This window comes from Acanthopagrus latus, chromosome 18, assembly GCF_904848185.1.
Source record: "Acanthopagrus latus isolate v.2019 chromosome 18, fAcaLat1.1, whole genome shotgun sequence".
Taxonomy (NCBI): Eukaryota; Metazoa; Chordata; class Actinopteri; order Spariformes; family Sparidae; genus Acanthopagrus; species Acanthopagrus latus.
Genome location: NC_051056.1, coordinates 3,309,852 through 3,322,102, shown reverse-complemented (window position 1 = coordinate 3,322,102; position 12,251 = coordinate 3,309,852).

Here is a 12,251-nt window from a genome sequence, read left to right as displayed (position 1 = left end):
AAAAAGGATTCACAAGTCTCCAAACTCTTTCTTATCATTCCACATGGATTAAAGGTTAATTACAAAATACATCTGAGTAGCTGTTTGTCATTTGAAGTTTTGTATCTTGTATGGAAAAAAAAAAAGTTTTCAGTATTTAGGGACAATTGAAAAATAAGAAAATTCCAGTTTGACAAGGATAATAAACAGTCTTATCCCAATGATGCCCTGCAAGAATTACAATAGACAAGTGTTTGTTGACACACTAGTGAAAACATGAACAGCAGTAAATTACTTTTAAAAACTTTAATCTTGAAATGCTCGACAATTCATCTTTTAATCCATTTAGTGAAATTAAAGCAACAGTTCTTAAAAATGTTGGATTAAAATGTCCTGAAACAACTTTGTTGTACATCATGTAGATGTGTTTAATTTGGTGCATTTTTATAATGTTTTTTTTTTTTTTTTTTTTACTGCTACTGGATCATTTGTGTTTATTTGCGTTAATCACACAATGTATATAGTTTGCCTGTTAATCCATATGTCCATCCCATTCTTGTGACCTGCGATATCTCAAGAACGCTGTGTCACTCTGCCCGGGCCTGAATAACTCAAAAACTCCTGTCGTAGCAGTGTTAAACACCTCTGCCCATCCCAGAGCAGCTAACTGAGCTAACTAGCTAAGCAGCAAATAAAGCTGTCTGTCTATTAGGAAACATATCAAATGTTATTGTTCAATTAAATCTAATAGCTCCAGTTTCACCAAATTCAGTGAATAACTTTTTGAATTGTGTGGTACAATAATCAGCGAGGCCGGTCTTAATGAGACAGGACACAGAATGAACTGAAGGACTGCTTATATGACCAGTATAGGATACGATTTCTTATTTAGTGGATAATTCCAAGAATAAAAAATATAGAGCTGAAATTAAACATAATAGGTTCCCTTCAAACCTGAGTGGACTTTTACTTCAGTGAGATTCATTTGGGGGATGATTTTCATCATTCGGTGCACATATAGAAGTAAAAACCTTGGAAAAGTCAAAATCAGTGTAGTGTGAGGCACACACACACACACACACACACACACTCACACACAGAGTGGTCTCAGTGCACATCAGATGAAGGCTGCGACAGTTTTTGACAATTCTAACAAAAATTATTCATTTATCTGCTTCACATCTCGCTGATGCAACCTGGAGAAAGACGAGTTCAAAGGATGTTGTCACGACACACACAAAAAAAAAAAAACTGTGAGGAATTATTCAGCGGCGTTGGAGGACGTCACACTTAGAAAAACTCATCTATTGCCGCTGCAGTCTGCAGGCTCTGATGACTTTCATTAAGATGACAAACAAAGCAGGTTTATTCCACGTTCTGTGTCTCTCGTCTGCATCATTTATCACATTCAGCTGCTTCAAACGTGGAACGGGAATGTCGAGGAATTCATCTCAGACAATTCATCAGATAACGAGAGATCCACAGCTGCCCAGGGAGCAGAACACAGTTAATGTGAACTTAACGCGTTTTCAGATTAGCATTAATTAACCTGTATAGTGACAAGAAAACTGTAAATTTGGTAGCAGAACATGTTAAACCAGTGCTAAAATGAGGAACATTTATGCTAATTATAGGACGAGGAATACATTGTACTTTTTACTCTATTTGTTTAACCACCAGCTGGAGTTATTTCTCAGAGTTAATATTTATGTATACAAAACATACAAATACTTTGAAAAGTATAATTTGGTATAGATTAAATTACTAAACTGTATATACAACTGACAATAACACTCAAACGAAAATATAAATCTGGACACAAAAAGGCTTATTCCTCTCAAATTCCGAGCATAAGTTCAAATCTGTATTCGTGAGCACTTCTTCACCGAGATAATTAAAAGCACACCTGTGCACTGATCATGCTGTTTAATCAACATCTTGACACACCACACCTGCCAGGGATTATTTTGGCAAAGGACAGGTGCTTACTAACACAGATTTTAACAGATTTGTGATCAATGTATAAAGACGAAGTAAGTCTCAGATCCCCCTTTTTTTCTTTTTAAGGTTTGGACTGGAGCATGGATACCCGACTTGATCCATCAGCTCAGCTATGGACAAGTAGGCAAGGAAGTACAGAATCATTCTGCCCCCGTCTCATTGCATTGATGTACCTGGCAGGTCATGAATCTTTGTTTGGAATAGGCTTGAGTCACGTTTGGGCCTACACAACACGCAGATACCATATGATAGTATACTCAGATCAGTATGTAAGTAAAACTACTTAAACTACACTGTAAAACCATATCTATGACAAGAAAAAGTGCACTGGAAAGTTACTTAGGTAGAAGTATGTGATTATAATCAGGGAATGTACTTAATGTGCTGTGGGGGGGCGGAGCCTGCAAACTGACAGCTCATTAACAGAGAAGGAGATCTGCCGACCCCCCAGTAAGCCATAAAATATATCCTAACAAACTGGAGAAAACTGGAAAACTGGATTCACTGCATCAAGTGTTATCATCGTCCCAGACCATGTTCCGCATTTACCCAAGTAAAACATTAACTAAAGCCCCGCTTTTAAAATAAACCTATTATCTGTTGATCTCCTTTGATTTGTTGAGCTTCACGCTTCATTCTTGACTTTAAAACCAGCAGTAAGAAAGGTCCGCATATTTAATTAAAATCTCTTTTGCATGACTCACCTGAAAACACAAGAGGACAAGCAACAAGGTGTCACACACAAAACAAACACGGCAGAATCAATCACACACACACACACACACACACACACACACACACACACACACACCTAAATGTAAGAATAAAGAGGAGAATTTAACCACCCAGAGTGTTCAAGTATTATATCAGTACTTCATTCTGGTACATGTGCAGGTCTTTTCTTGGTTCTATGGAGAACCAGCACATGGTTTTCATGAATTTCAAGTGAGTCCAATTGAGTCATGTCACACAAGACCGAAATACAAACTGCAACACGACGTTTGAAGCGCTCTTACAGATCAGGGCTGAACTGAATCCTCGTGGAGAAACTCCCTCTTTACACAGTGTCATCTGAAACAGATGAATATGTTATTGCTCATGAGATTACAGCTAGAATAGTGGCCGTCAATCTGTGTAAATGGACACATAGCATTTATATCTGAGAACACAAAGGATGTGCAGTGTAGCCATCACGCTCGTGTCAATGCATAATTATAAGTGGGTATATCACCAGTCTGAATGGAAATAAGCATCATGCAAAGTCCATAACGATATAATAAGATGAATTTATCAAGCGACTCAATTCAACCCACACATGATGTGGAGGAATTATGTTAATGAGCCGCTTCCAACTGTTTATATAAGTCAGCTGACGGCACCCAGCACTTCCATTTATATCTGATAACAGACAGCGGAAAGAGACAGACAGACAGACAGACAGACATAAATAAAGGGATAAAGACATAAAGGTCTCTGGGTGTATTTGAGATGAAGTGTTCCTACGACACCACAAAGCTGCAACTTTGGGCTCGGACACATGGTTCATGCAAGTACGCAAATAATAAGCTGGGACAAACCTATGGAGGTCATGCAGCTAGTGCTCTTGTTGTGTCACGGTTTCCAGGTAAAATATTCCATAATGCAACGATGAAGGAAATCAATCTTGCATCATGTGAAGCATCCATGTTTGCATACTTGCAGACCACCTTTTACGCCTGAGTGTTGCAGGCTGAATACACCCCTGTATGGAAAGTGCTCCTGTCATCCATCTTCTGAATTCCCACATATATAAATCCAATCGAGTATCTGTATGCCATGCCGGAGCAAGTCCTATCCGGGGAGGCCCCATCGATGACTGGACTTGCCTCTGACCTGTCAGGGGAGGGACACAGGCCACTGTGGGTGTCCACTGATGACTGGTTCCAGGGCATTGGCGGTGGATGTTTGGAGTCCCATGGGTTGCGAGGCGGAGCCTCCATGGATCAAACTCAACCTAATCAGCGTAATAAATGTCAGCTAAGTATGGTTCTGCAAAACCACAGATGAGTTCAAGCTGAATGTTATTTTGTGTTATAACTTTACTCATGTTTAGATAGAATTTTATTTTTCTTTCTTGTAACAATGCAGTGCTTGTGCTCTGGTTAAGTTTTGGAAAATTTCATGGTTTGGATTCAAACACCTGTGTTTGGTACAGTCCAACTTCCTGTGAAAACAAGCTACCTTTGCTTGCCACCAAAACGGCTGAAAACATTTGCAGGTGGTCTTAAATGAGTCCAGTATTGTGACTCAAACTGCAGTGATGGCTCTATAACTTGTATACTATATCCATATATGTTGTGTCATCTCTGACACACTGTCAATACTGCATTCAAAAAGGATCTAAAAATAATATAAAAAAAAAAAAAAAAAATGTATGTGTTGATGATCAGACGACAGCACATCCTTTCATGACAGAATCGTCTGAAAAATAAAAGCGGATTCAGACACACTTTGTACAAAATGAATCCGTCAATCAAACTAACAAACAATCGGATTGTGTTGTGGGATGTTTATTTGTTGTTTCCACTTCTGTTGCCAGTTTTCGTTGTTCTCACAACATCTGGCAACGCCGCTGCTGCTTTTCTTGTTTGTCAGAGATTCATCATCTTCTGAATTGAAACAATCTCAGTGGGAGAAAAGCTTTGGTTTGGAGGCCGAGGTGTGCATGGAGGAGGTATGAAGCCACATCAGTATTAGCAGGACGAGCCCCTGCTCTGAATTATTTCTGCCTCAAACACAAGCAGCTGCTGTGTTTGCACTTCTTCCTCATTTAAGAGAGTTTTATAGAAGCACATTTTCTTGGTCACAAGAGAACGAAGAGCTGTGCATGTCGTTTGAAACTGCTCATAATCTGCCCTCAGAGGCATTTCCACAACAAATTAGACTGCCACGTTTCATGTTTTAATTACAGTTTGCCCTTCAGATCAGGACTCAGTTTAGCAGTCCTGCTGGATTTCACACTGCCCAATAATAATTCCTCTCACTTTCTGTCATGCACACATATTTTTATCCCTGCTGGCAGCACGGCCGGAGCAGTGATGTGGTTCTTTCGGTCAGTCCAGCAGGTTCGTCCAGAGTGAGACATTTCAACAACGACAGGTTGCAGTTTCATCACATTTACTCTGGAACTTCATGATCGCCAGAGGGTGAATTTCAAAAGGTTTTCCTCACTTTTTACACCACCATCAGTACATTTTCTAGAGGATGCTCACTTGAGTTCTGCATAAAAAAGTGGATTAATCCCTCCTGAAAATAGTGCCCAACAAATGCACTATTTCGTCCTAAAGTGTGTCCAGCTGTTTTGAACATATGATGCCTTTTCAAATGAAACCACTGTTTTTATCCTAAATGGTGTTGAGGGGAATACACCTTTAAGAAAGAGTTCAAAACCCTGTCATCATTTCCTCCATGAGAAAGTTTCAGAAAGTTTCATAGTCAACAAAACATTTATGGAGCTTCACAGCAAAACAGATTTGTAGCATTCTGCTAAACAACTGTAGTAGCTGGAGACCAAAACATAAAAGACATAAAATGGCTCCATACAGCTCATCCAGTGAAATCCAAGTTTCCAGAAGCCCTGAGATTCCAAACTGATTCTTGAAAATGTTATTTACACCCCCACGTGCTGTTGTGTGCACCCACTTTAGACAGAGTGCATGCTAATGCTTTTAGCTTACCAGTTACAATGTAGGTTTAGATTAAAAGGGGATGAATAATATTTTATAGACAACAAGACTTCACCTGACTTCACCCATCTCTATCGGGACAGGCTAAAAACATAAAAATAGATGGTGGCTAAATTTTAGTTTTTTTGGTTGAACTGTTCCTTTAACAGCCATAGCTACAGAGGAATTTATTAGTGTCTTATTTTCTTGGAAAAACACAAAACAAAGAGAAAGATGTTGTACTTTGTGTAAATTGCTCTTGAAAATGTCATCTTCTTTGCTGAATGCAGAGTGCAGTACAGTTTTCTTTTTTTATTTTACTTCTTTTTCTAAAAGTATCGTGTTTGTATTGCAAATTTATTTGGCATCAATATCAGCATGTATTCCTTTTAGACTTTCTATTGTTATGATATTGTGTTTTTCTAAAAAAAAATCTTTTGGGTGTACAAAACTTAAATATCTCATCTCCTAACAATTGATTTGTTATTTTGGAGAAGCCAAGCTGATCCTGACTGAGATACTTTCTTTTCACTCTTCTTTTTACTGTGAAATTGCACAGCATCTATTGGCATCTCAACATTGTAATGACAAATTATAGCTGTGGAAACTGTCAATGTTGCGTGATCAAGTAAAATGAAAAGATTTAATGACTGTCTGGGAAATTAGGGACATTTTGAGACATATTTTTTTTTATTTATTTTGGACATCAAACACTGCAATTATGACTTGATAAGGAACAATGAAAAAGATTTGGGGAAAAATCAGTGACAGAAACGACATTGTTTGTTATGACATGGACGTGGACGCAAAAGTGTTTTGTAGAGCAGGTGAACACTCTGGGCATGGACTACAGCTACGAAGGTGAGTCATCTCATTGTTATCCAGCGTTTCAAGTCCTTTTGTAGGAAAAGATGCTGAATTAGTTAAAGCAGGAGACAAAACGAACGCCCTCGCTCTGCAGGCTGCCAGAACATTCCTCCGCTTTAGCCTTCGCTTGTTGAGACTCTCAATCAGTTCTGGCACGGAGACGTTGCACATATTGGAGTAGGCTGATTGGCTTTCACGTCTTGGCGGTGGAAGAGAAAAAGAAGGGAATGGTTAGTGATTAAATTCACTGGCAGCCGGGCTCACACAACAAAACACAACACACACGCACACACACGCACTCGTCTGTATTTACATTGTTGGACGGTAATCCTGTTAATGAAAAATGTGCTGGTTTTCACAGCCACTGGCATGGAGAGAGCCAACCCTCTCCTGAGGGAAGGGAGGTGGGATGAGTGAGCGTCCGCCAGAATAAAAGAAACATTAATAAGAAAAGAATGTCGCAATCAACTGAAATGATGTCCTGGACGCAGAGCCGAGGACAGCGCTGCACCTGAGTGATGAACCTGTTGTTTGTGGCCTGGTGGAGTTCTGGTGTCATGAGACTGTGCTCAGATCTGAGTGTGTGTGTGTGTGTGTGTGTGTGTGTGTGTGTGTGTGTGTGTGTGTGTGTGTGTGTGTGTGTGTGTGTGTGTGTGTGTTGTCCTCCAGGAATACACTGATCCAACTGTGGAAGAGGCTAAAAACACACACGAAAATGAAAACAAGGCACAGGTCTTAACGAGCTGTTGTCTCGTTAGAATCTCGTTAGAGGGAGGCTCACTGAGTCAGGGTTTATTAAAAGTTTAGTATATAGCTTACATGTGTTTCCATATTTGCCAAATTTAGAGCAAATTCGCTTTGGGAAGTTACTGGAAGTTCAACTGTCGTGACAGAATGCAGAGAGACATTTTATTTTATTTTTATTTATGAATAATCTTTAAAGGGAGAACTCTGATCGATCTCATTTAAGAAAGTAAAACAGTAAATTGCAGACACACAGAGCACAAGCTGTATGACACATAAGACATCAAAAATAATATAGATGTTACTGAGACCCCCCTACTTCTATAAATAAACATCATTAAATCATATTATCTATAATATAATAATATATCTTTAAGGAGTGACAACAATATAGATGCTAACTGGACGAATCATCACAATCATTAACAGATGTTAAGATGATATGATATGGTGATATGATTTACAGTGTTGAAATGATCATTAAAGTCCCAATGATGTGATTTGTTGGGGTCTCTGCAAATAGACTTGAAATGTTAAATGGACTTGCATTTCTATAGCGTGTCTTTCATGTGACCGGGCAGTTGTCATGTTAGTTTGCGTTCAGTACTCTCTGAAGTGGTTGAATTGGTTTAGAGAAGTAACATTACTCATGTTTCAGAAAGGCAGCACGGCAAAAGTGTTGCACCGCTAATGATTAGCTGGTAACTCCGTCTACAGCGATGTGAGGAATACTGTTTGTGATCTGCATGAGGCAGATCACACTCGTCATTGTAATCTAGTTGTGTTGGTCAGAAAGAGAACAATCAGGGCTTCTGTTGTCGTTATTTTGAATGTGCCGTCTTGGTTATCTGGCGTCCTCTGTTACCGTGGTTACAAGCCTGCTCATGCACAGCAGGCTTCTCTGTGGGGAGGGGCTTTGAAGGCAGGACTATAGTGCAGCAGAGAATTACAAGGAGGGACCTGGGAGCTGTATCGTTCACATTTTCAAATTTCAAAAGTCCACTTGTTTTCTCAAAACTCCAGACTGCAGCTTTAAAGTGATATTCTTATGACATTTTGTCCCAGGTCAATCCTGACTGCTGTATTGTAGGCAAATGGAATTAATTCACCACTCATCAAAGAGTCTTCACCAGTTTCAGTTTTTATGTTGTTCACATCCAGTTGCCTCTGATATAACTATAAATATAATTTCAATGACTTAGATGACAAATAGATGATGACATCATGGCAAATAAACACTGAGTACATCTCAGCTCCTTTCAAGAGAGCTGCAGTAAAGCTCTTCTAAAGTAACCCACCCTAGACTCAGCTGACATCTGGAACTACAGTCCTGTAGCTCTTCTTTCATGCCTCTCTAAAGCCCTAAAATGTGCAGTCTACAACTAACTGTTCTACTATCTTTCACAAAGCAATCTCCTCCACCCTTGTCAGCCAGGCTTCAGGACTGTCACTCCACTGTGACGACCCTCCTCACAGTGACTGAGTCACTTGGTGCAGCCACAGCTTCATCCCACTCATCAGTTCTCATTCTCCTTGACTTATCTTCTGCGTTTGACCCAGTCGTGTACCAGATCCTCCTCTCCACTCTGGCTGAACTTGGCATTGCTGACTCTGTCCTAACCTGGTTCACGTCATACCTGACAAATGGCACCTTTCAGGTCACATGGAATGACTCCTTGTTCATATCCTGCTTTCTGGACACTGCTGTCCGTCAAGGCTTAGTATCAGGAGCACCTCTGTTTTCAATATACATTTGATCACTAGAACCTGCTATCATATCCCATGGAATATCTTACCACTGTTATGCAGACAACACCCAACTTTTACTCTCTTTTCCCCCCATATTTCGACTTGGATAGCTGCTCATCACCTCAAACTCAGCCCTAGAAAAACTGAACTCCTCTTCATCCCAGGGAAAGACTGCCCTTACATGGACCTGTCAGTCACTGTCAACACTGTCACTAAACCATTGCAATATATCCAGAGCACTGCAACATGCCTTGTTTTCAATCTACCCAAATTCTCCCATGTGACCCCCCCCCCCCTCCTCCATGACCTCCACTAGCTTTCTGTTGGCCATCAATGGAACTTCACCCATCTACTTCCAAACATCGGTCAGAGAGCAGGCCCCAGCTGGCCGGCTGGTACAGCCATTGCTAAAAGCATACAAAGGTAGCTCAGCAAAGTCATGGTTCTTCACTGTTCTGGCACCTCAGTGGTGGAACAAACTCCTGACCAATCAAAACTGCAGAGTCACTTGCCATATTCTGCACAATACTCAACACTTGTGCAGACTTCACCTCCACCCCCCACATAGCATGACCTAAGAAAGGTCCAAATAAAATAAGGATGTATGATGATCAAAAACAAGTTAACTGAGGAATACCTTGAATACTGAATGGTGAAACTGATTTATTGTGGATCACTGTGGATCCATCCTGCATGTCAAAGTGTTAAAGGGATAGTTTGTGTTTTTTGAAGTGGGGTCATATAAAGTACATATCTATAGCTGATCTGTTCCCTACCGTAATCACCGATCAGCGCAGCCTCAGTTTGGAGAAGTAGAGAGCCGCTCCAGCCCAGACGCTCAGCTTTGTACTGCAGTGAACGGAATCCAAAAAAAAAACTAAATTAACCACCTCAAACAAGGCTCATCTAATGAATTTTACATCAGTTCAAGTGTACGTTGTATAGGTAAAATTCACACTGCTTTACATCGCTGTCATGCCGCGCTTTCCTGTGGCACTACATTTTCTAAACTGTAGAACCCCCGTGTCCCTACACATGAGCGCTTATGCGGAAGGATACAGAGAGTTAAGTTTCGTTTTTAACGAAAGTAAACCTCTCGTCCAGCAACTGGGCCTCGCGCTGGATTCCGCCGCTCGCAGATCAGCTGTTGCCCAGTTAAGCTAATGCATAGGGATACGGGGGTTCTGCAGTACTTTATATGACCCCACTTCAAAACACCCTAACTATCCCTTTAAGGTGAAAGTTCAGGCCTTGACTGATGCAGACTAAACATTATAAATTCACCACGTCATCACGCTCTGCTTAAGACTGATAATAACCCACTCATTTGAATCAGGTGTGCTGGTGGAGTGAAACATCTAAAACTTGACTGACCCTCCTGTAGTTCTCGTTTGTCGTCCTCATCTTCCTTTTCTTCACCTTCCTCTTCCTCATCAAATTATCCCTCAAGAAGGTCAAACAAAGAAAAGTCCCCTGATCTTCTTCAGATTTATATCAACCCGTTGGGACCTCTTTGACCTCCTGGTTGGAAACAGCTAATGTAAGTTTTGCAGCTCAGACTTTTATGATAGTTTTAGCTGAATGTGGTGGGCAGTTCAGCAGCTTCCTTCCGTGTTTTTGCTCAATATTACAAGTAGTACTTGAACCACACAGTCTCCACTTGTGGCTCTAGTTGAGGTAACATAATATATTGAGATCAGTTTGGCCGAGATAATCACACCGTAAAATATTTAATATCGGTGCAGGACAGCCGGGACTCGGAGCAGTGACAAATATCCCTCTCTGAAGTTTCATCAAAATCTGATCAGCAGCATCCAAGATATTGTGTGTGACAGACGGAGGGATGGAGGGATGGACGAGTGCCGACCCTCAGTCCCACTGCGGGGGGCAACAGTGCTACCAACGGCTAATTAATCAAATTATATGACAGATGGTGTAGAGGAACTATTTCCCCCACAGGACGCTTTTAGATGAGCCACCGGCCTCGTGGTGAAGCTGAGCGTCAGCACTTGACTGAAGTCCTTTCATTCTGTCCAATAAGAGAGGGAAGCCTTGGGAGAGGAGAAAAAAAAGGGCCAGCATTAGTGGAGGATTGGAAGAGAGAAAGAAGAGAAGAATGATGGAAAAATATTGCTCTTTCCCTTTGGATGTGATATGATCGCAGCCTGGTTATATTGCTTTGTGGAATATTGCTGGAGCGCAGAATTAGATTGGGTCTCCCCCTCTGGCTTCCATGATAAGGCCTCAGGAAAAGCAGCTTTGAATCGATCCGATGGACAAAAACGGGACGACTGGAACATAAACAGATTATGGACCTTTGAAACGGCTTCATTTCCAGGCAGCAGACACACACACAGCCCCCCACCCCCACCTCCTCCTCCCTAGAAGTGGGGAGGAGACCACCTCAGTCAAACCCGTCACCTCCACAACAGTTTGACATGTGGCTCAGTTATTTGACAAATTTGGATTATAACACCATTATTTTGAGTTGCGATGTGATAAACTTGTTGTTCATAACATGAGTCATCTCCGGTGCTCGTTTGAAGTTTGTAGGCACAGATTAAAATCCCTCGGTGGCTCTTTTGAAAACCAAACTCCTCCAGGTGGCTTCCCTCCAGGAAGTTCGCAGCAGAGAAATCACTCTCGAAGTGTTGATGGTGGAGTTTGAGAAGGGAAGCAGAAGGTTGAAGAAATCAACCTAATTACCCCCCAGACAGTCTGGTTGAGCTTGTTTATTTTGAGAATTTGTCAGTTAATTTTCTTATAAATAATTACAAAGACAGACAGGCTGAAAGGCCGAAGCAGTAAATTGCTGTGGGCCTAAAAAAAAAACAAAAAAAAAAACCCTGTTGTAGTCAGGGGAGAACTATGAACTTCAGCAGTTTTTATATTATTTGTTTTTATAGATTTCATAAATACTTATTTTTAAGCATGTTGCACATCTATGAGAAGGGGGGCATTATCGAGGTGACAGTAAATGAGTAGAGAGACAGATGGTTGGTGCTTTAGGACCCCTCGTGTTCATGTTGACCTACTCGCTCTCGGTCTCTTGGTCAGTATCTGAAGGTCTTCTAAACGTCTTGGACTTATTACTTGGTCTTTTTCTCAGTCTCAGACAAATAGAACAATCCAGACCGTGTGCAGGGATATCACTGTGTTACGTAACGTTGGATACATGAGACAAGAGACACCAAGAAAACCTGACTG